We start from the raw sequence: 6,364 nt of genomic DNA on the forward strand, positions 1-6,364 counted from the left end.
TGTAGTATCTTAAGAGTCTAAGATTTTGCTGATGTGGCATAATGATGTAACTCTATTCTACAGTGCTGGAAACATCTGTAAATCATTACTTATGGAAAGATGATATGGGGAGTAAGGTAGAAAAAGACCAGGGATTGGTTTTTAGGATCACACCATATTACGTCATAAATTATATAAAATCATGTCTTGAACAATAGAAGGGAGAACAGCAAATTACTGATTGGCTGTGCTGTTTTACAGATATCTGCAGAATCTGTCAAATTCTGATGCTGGAACCTTTGTTATAATAAACCTTTATAAACAGAGTACAGTGTCGGCGGATCTTCTTATCACTACGGCATTACCAGCAAAAGCTCGGTCTTGTTTACCACATTTAATGGCGACGAGGTAGTTTTAATTTTTATTATTTTTGGGGCGTGTTACGTCTTTTCTTTGCATTCCATTCCTGGGCTACAAAGTGACTCCCGCTCAAAGAAGCCGGCTAAAAAGGTGAGATTTTTCACTAATATTGGGCGTTGGCCGTTTTGTGAGTCCAGAGTGTGTGCGTTCAAGATGTACCGTTAAATTACTTATGCGTGCATTTTGCTGGTTCTTTTTGCTGTGTGATAGGAATTCCGTTCTAAATTTTCTAAATTAGTTTGCGTTGAGAACAACGCAGAAAGGGGGAGAGTCTATAGGACATTATTGACACTGGGCACACATATTTTGGCTTGGAAAAAGTGTGTAGAGAGTGTCCAGGAAAAGTATGAAGAAATAAGGCCAGGAATAAAATAAGTATACTTTTAGGGCGACCGTTATTTAAGCAAGCCCTTGAGACAAGGCATCCATATGATGGCCGTAAACCTAGGAGAGTTGTTAGATTGACTCTCGGGTCTGTTCTGGGAACAGTGAGTTTGTCCGACATATATTAAATTGTATGTTACCTCTTGGAATATGGTTGATGGATTGTATGTCCAATGTGACTCTCTCATTTAATGTCGACAACCAAGGTAGCAGAAATTTAGCAAAACGAATATAAAAAGAAATAGGAACGGCGATAAGCAAGCTTGCTCTGTATAAATGGATCCTGTATGCTCTCTGTGTGTGTGTGTGTGTGAGACAGAGAGAATGCTGCTACATGTGTGTACGTGGAGAGGTCTCTGATTACTCAGATGTGTGTCGACTAAGGCACTGACTACAGAGCTTTACTTCCTTTTGTAAGGAAATATGTTAGTTAGGTCAAACCTTATGATTCTCTATAGAAGGAGAATGTTCATTAACTATTAGAATAGCATGACCCTACAGGGAGGACTTTTTAAAAGTGTATAGAGATGTTTTGTATTGATAACAGCATTAACTATCAATCTGCAAACTAGGATAAGTGGAAGATAACATAACTTGGAAGTGGGATTTGTGTTCTGTGTGTTTCGTGTTTGTTTGTGTGTTCTGTAGAGTCTTGTTATTGTCTATGGGAGGAGAGACCGGAGCAACAGCGGGTCTGTTTATAGGTCTTCACTCTGAAATCACATTGGTGACTGAACTGCGCACTGGGTAGGATTTATGACTTTAGCCACTCCTGCACTGAACTGATTGGGAGAGTCGTTTCAGTGCAGACAAAAAAAGAAAACGGGAGGGGGAATTTTTTGCACACAAGTGAAATCTTCTTTTGAATTAACTATTTTGCTTGACTGTAAAACTGTTTGGTTGATAATCGGTTGAGTTGGTGAATGAGAGATATAGTTGATTGGATTAAAATAATAATAATAAAATAAATGAATAAAATACAATGTTATTGAGCTATTTATACTATTCCTGAGTTAAGCTGTTTGCTTATTTCTTAGCGTGAATGTGAAAAGAATATATATATATATATATATATATATATATATATATAAATAATCATGAACTAAATTCTTGCTTGTCCTTTGTCCTTCTGTCATACGAGAGACGAGAAGGAGGAGACAGAGAGAGAGAGAGAGAGAGGAGGGCTGACATCAACTGACATCAGAGACGGCAACCCATCCAAATCAAGGCCAGTGCTGTTATATTCACAAATCTACTTTCCCTTACAGGATATGATTGATATATTTGTGTTTACAGAATATTTCATGTTGTGACCATTTCGCAAGAGCTTGGCAACAGACTGATGAATTGATGTAATTGATAATTGCACATTACAGTTTCCGTGGAATGACTTGTTTTGATTAGTTGTCTTGGAAATCCGGCATACATTATTCTGTAAAATTAAAGTAATTAGGTACTTATTAAGTAATTGGGTCGTGAGTGCTCTAGTGTTGCTGGATTACAGATTTTTATTCTTGAATTGCTCTGGAGTTGACTACTTTCCTTTACTCTTCCTCATCGGATGTGGTAAGATTGCCACTAATCAATCATTTGGTAAAATAAAATTCACAGAATTAGTTGATTGATTTGATTAATAATTGACTTGATTGATTAGTTTATTGATTGGATTAGTTGATTGATGGATTTGATTAGTAATTCATTGATTGATTAGTTGATTGATTGAATTAGTTGATTGATTTATTGATTTGATTTGTTGATTGATTGATTGATTGGTTCATTAGTTGATTGATTGATTAATTTGATTTATTGATTGATTTATTTGGTTGATTGATTTATTGATTTCATTTGTTGATGGATTGATTGATTGGTTGAATTTATTGATTGATTGATTGATTGAATTAGTTGATTGATATGTTGATTTGAATTGGTTAATTGATTGATTGGATTAATTGATTAATTAAAAAAAAAAAAAAAAAAAAGGAGGGAAACAATGGGAAACACATAACATAGTCATTACAATGGGGAAAAAGGACATCAAAACTACAAAAGCAATTACTCCTCTTCATGTAGTACAGAATAGTCAATCCTCTAGTTAATGGTATAGCAAAATTATCTGAAAAATGGAATAACGTTGGCCTGACATTGAACAACCATGGCCATTGGAAGTCGCACTCTTAACCCAGACGTCATCAAGATAATGCAAGTGCTTGTATCACGTATAAGACAGATCAAAGAAGGAAGAAAGGAAACTTCGTAAAGAAAAAAAGACAGAGAAGGCTGGGTGTTCTTAAGCTTTTTGAAAATGAAGGACAAAACTGATAAAAGATACAAAAGATAAGAGAGACAGAGGTAAGGAGAAAATGGCAAAGGAGGTGGAAGGTGACAGAAAAGCTAATGGCAGAAGTCAATACACCTTTCTCATATTGGATTCAGCAAAAAAACACCCCCACCTTATGAGAAAGAAGCCAAGTTTAAGGACGTTTATCCTCAGCTTCCAGTGATCATTCAGGAAGGTGATTATTGCATCAGAGATGAGGATGAACGAATAATAGAGAGAGGACAAGCAGAAACGCCATAAAGATGAATCCAAACTCAAAAGCAGGAACAAAAACGAGATGTCTGGAAACCAAGGGTAGAGTGAGGTCAAGGAGGATGGAAATTGATGATGATGATGATGATGATGATCAGAGTGATTCAGAAGAGATCATGGGTGGATATGACCCTGTCATCCAGACAGAGGTTGGCCAGAGCGGAAAGAAGGGGGTGATGGAAGTTGGAAGAAGAAGAATACAAGTGATTCGAGTGCTGGTGAAAATGAAGATGGAGACAACGATGAAGATTTGGAGACTAAAGGTGCTTCATATTCAAGAGGATTTTATCCTCCAATGACTAACACAGAAGAAATAGAAAGAGATATGGACCGATGTATCATTCCTGCATAAGGCCAATGATTTAGAAGAAGTAAAAGAACTGGAAGAACGACTCAAGAAGCTGCTGGAAAAGAATCCCAAGAATCTGAGAAGAGTATACATTGAGGCCAAGGAAAGATGGCACTAGTAAGAAAATTATGCCGGTGATAATTCGAGGACAAAACCGAATATAAGCCTTTGCAGAATACCGATATGTCAGATATACTTGAGAAGCTGCCTACTCTTCAAGATGGAGCATATCCTTGGATTTCAAAGTTGGAAGAAATTACGGTGGGAACACAATCATTGCCTAGGGAGACTTTAAGAGACTTTTGGCTAATCTCCTTGGGATTCCAGGCATGGAAGAAATTTTTCAGAGAGCTGGACTTCATAGATATGTGGGAACTGCTGTGAATGATCCTGAATTGTTGGCTGCAAGCAGGAATCTGCTGTGGAGAGCACTGAAGGATACGTTTCCAACCAATGTGCATCCTGACAACATTCTGATTGACCCACTAGGACAACAAGAAAATCCGAGAGCCTACGTGTCAAGAGTTCATCAAGTGTGCAGAAATATTACCGGAAATGATCCAGATGTGAGTCAAATTGAGCAGTCAATCTTGGAGAGCTAAACTACAGATGGGACTGCTTACCGGTAAGGAGCAAACTGGCAGAAGTGGTTGGACTTGGAAGCATGACAAAAGGTGTCTATACAGATCATATAGCCCATCAAGTGGATCTGTACCGGAAAAAGGAACACAACCAGAAAGAACAGGACCAAGAAACTCTCAGAAAACTCAATCAAATACAACTGGTGGAGAATAAGAAGGAGAAAAAACAAGCTCTGGTTATGCAGAACCAGGGTAAACCAAATAACAATCACTGCTACAGCTTCAACTGAACAAGGTCAAATGCAATTATACCAGCCACAACAAGTGGTATAAATTGTTTCATATCCATAGATAGTTTCTGGAAATAAAGAACTTCAGAGGAAGATACAGGAGCAAGTGAAGATCACCTGTCCTCTAGGTGAACCCCTATAAGGAGCAAGGACTCTAGAGGTGCCTAGAAGATCAGAAAGGTTTTCAACTGGTAGCATCAGGACCGGAAAAAAGATCAACAATTTGAAGTGAAAATAAACAATGGACTATGGGAAGTGATGATGGATAGCAGAAAGGTTTTTATCTGTGTTCAGCCTGAAGAGGTTGCACATCTCACGATGTCAAATCAATTAATTATGAGAAGAACTTGGAGTGAAGATCAGCGATTTCTAAAAGGATGATTTTGGCTCAAGGACAAGGAGAGTCATAGCTATATGGAAGACAAATGAATATATTTGAAGTGTGAAGATGAATTGAGAATCTATGGAAGAAGAGATGTTGAAAAAGTTCAAGAATGTTTGAGATATCAAAGTAGGACTGATATTGGACTTGTGAAATCAGCCCAACCGGTGAAAGTTGAACTTCGACCCAGGAGGCAGACCTCCTTGGAAGAATCAGTATCCATTGAAAGATGAAGCAATCAAGGGATTGAACCAGAAGTTGAAGGACTTTCAAAAGCAAGTGTTTTGAAGACAATAGAAAAACATCCTTAGAGTAGCAATCAATTATTGTTTTGGAGAAACCATGATGATCTAGTAGCTTATGGGTTAGCTTATGTTGTAAATGGGAGATTAGGATAAAAATCACAAAGGAGTAGAGTTTTGGGAACCATATTTTCTTGAATAGATTGACTATGTCATAGGCAGGTGCATAATCTGTCAGAAAAAATAATGTGTGACTGTTATTTTTGGTTACATTTATATACCAAGTGGTGCATACGATGTTCAACTAAGCTAAAAGATGCTCAGTCGGTTGCAAAAGTTCTTGTGTAAAGAAGTCATAAGCAGGTGGGAATTTCCCGATTTAATATCCTCAGAAAATGGGAAAGAGTTTGTGAATAAATCAGTGAAATGGGTTTTTTTGAAAAATTAGAGAAAAATAAAAATTTGTAAAAAGTCAGACTAAACTGTTATGAAAACTAGGTTGAAATAACTTCAGAAATTTGGAATATCTGATTGTGGGATGATTATATTATTGTGATGAATCAAAGGGGGAAATGGAATCTGTGATTCATTTTTATTCTAATTTTATATATCATTTTTAGTTGACATTGATATTTTAATGTGCATGTGTTGTTTGCAAAAAGATACTGTTTGGTATTTTTCTTTTCTTCCAGAAGCATATGGGGAAATATGTAGAGGGACTCAAATACTCAAACATGGACAATAGTGAATGGACTGGAGGAAGTGGAACAAGGAAGGAGTGGGAAATGTTCCGATTCCATCATCAACGTCAGATTGAAAGACGACACTGTGGAGGAGATGAAGTGTAGTGGACTACATTCCAGTGTTATATTCTTTCTGTATTAATTTTTGAAGAATTATGTTTTCTGTTGTTGGGTACATGTGGGGACCTCAGATGTTTTTGTTTATTTCGTTGAAGTTTAGGGATATGGGGTCTAGGCAAGGACAGAGAGAATCCACAGGAGGGTCCGATGGGTCGACCAGCCTGAAAGTGGACATTTTGATTGTGTATTTTGTTTGCTGGGGTTTTCATATGTATTCAATTGCATCATAGCTTAAAAATGTATTCATGAAGATGTGTGAATTGATCTGATACTTAGGTGTCGCC

The sequence above is a fragment of the Coregonus clupeaformis genome, unplaced genomic scaffold (genome assembly GCF_020615455.1).
Source record: "Coregonus clupeaformis isolate EN_2021a unplaced genomic scaffold, ASM2061545v1 scaf0108, whole genome shotgun sequence".
Lineage (NCBI taxonomy): Eukaryota > Metazoa > Chordata > Actinopteri > Salmoniformes > Salmonidae > Coregonus > Coregonus clupeaformis.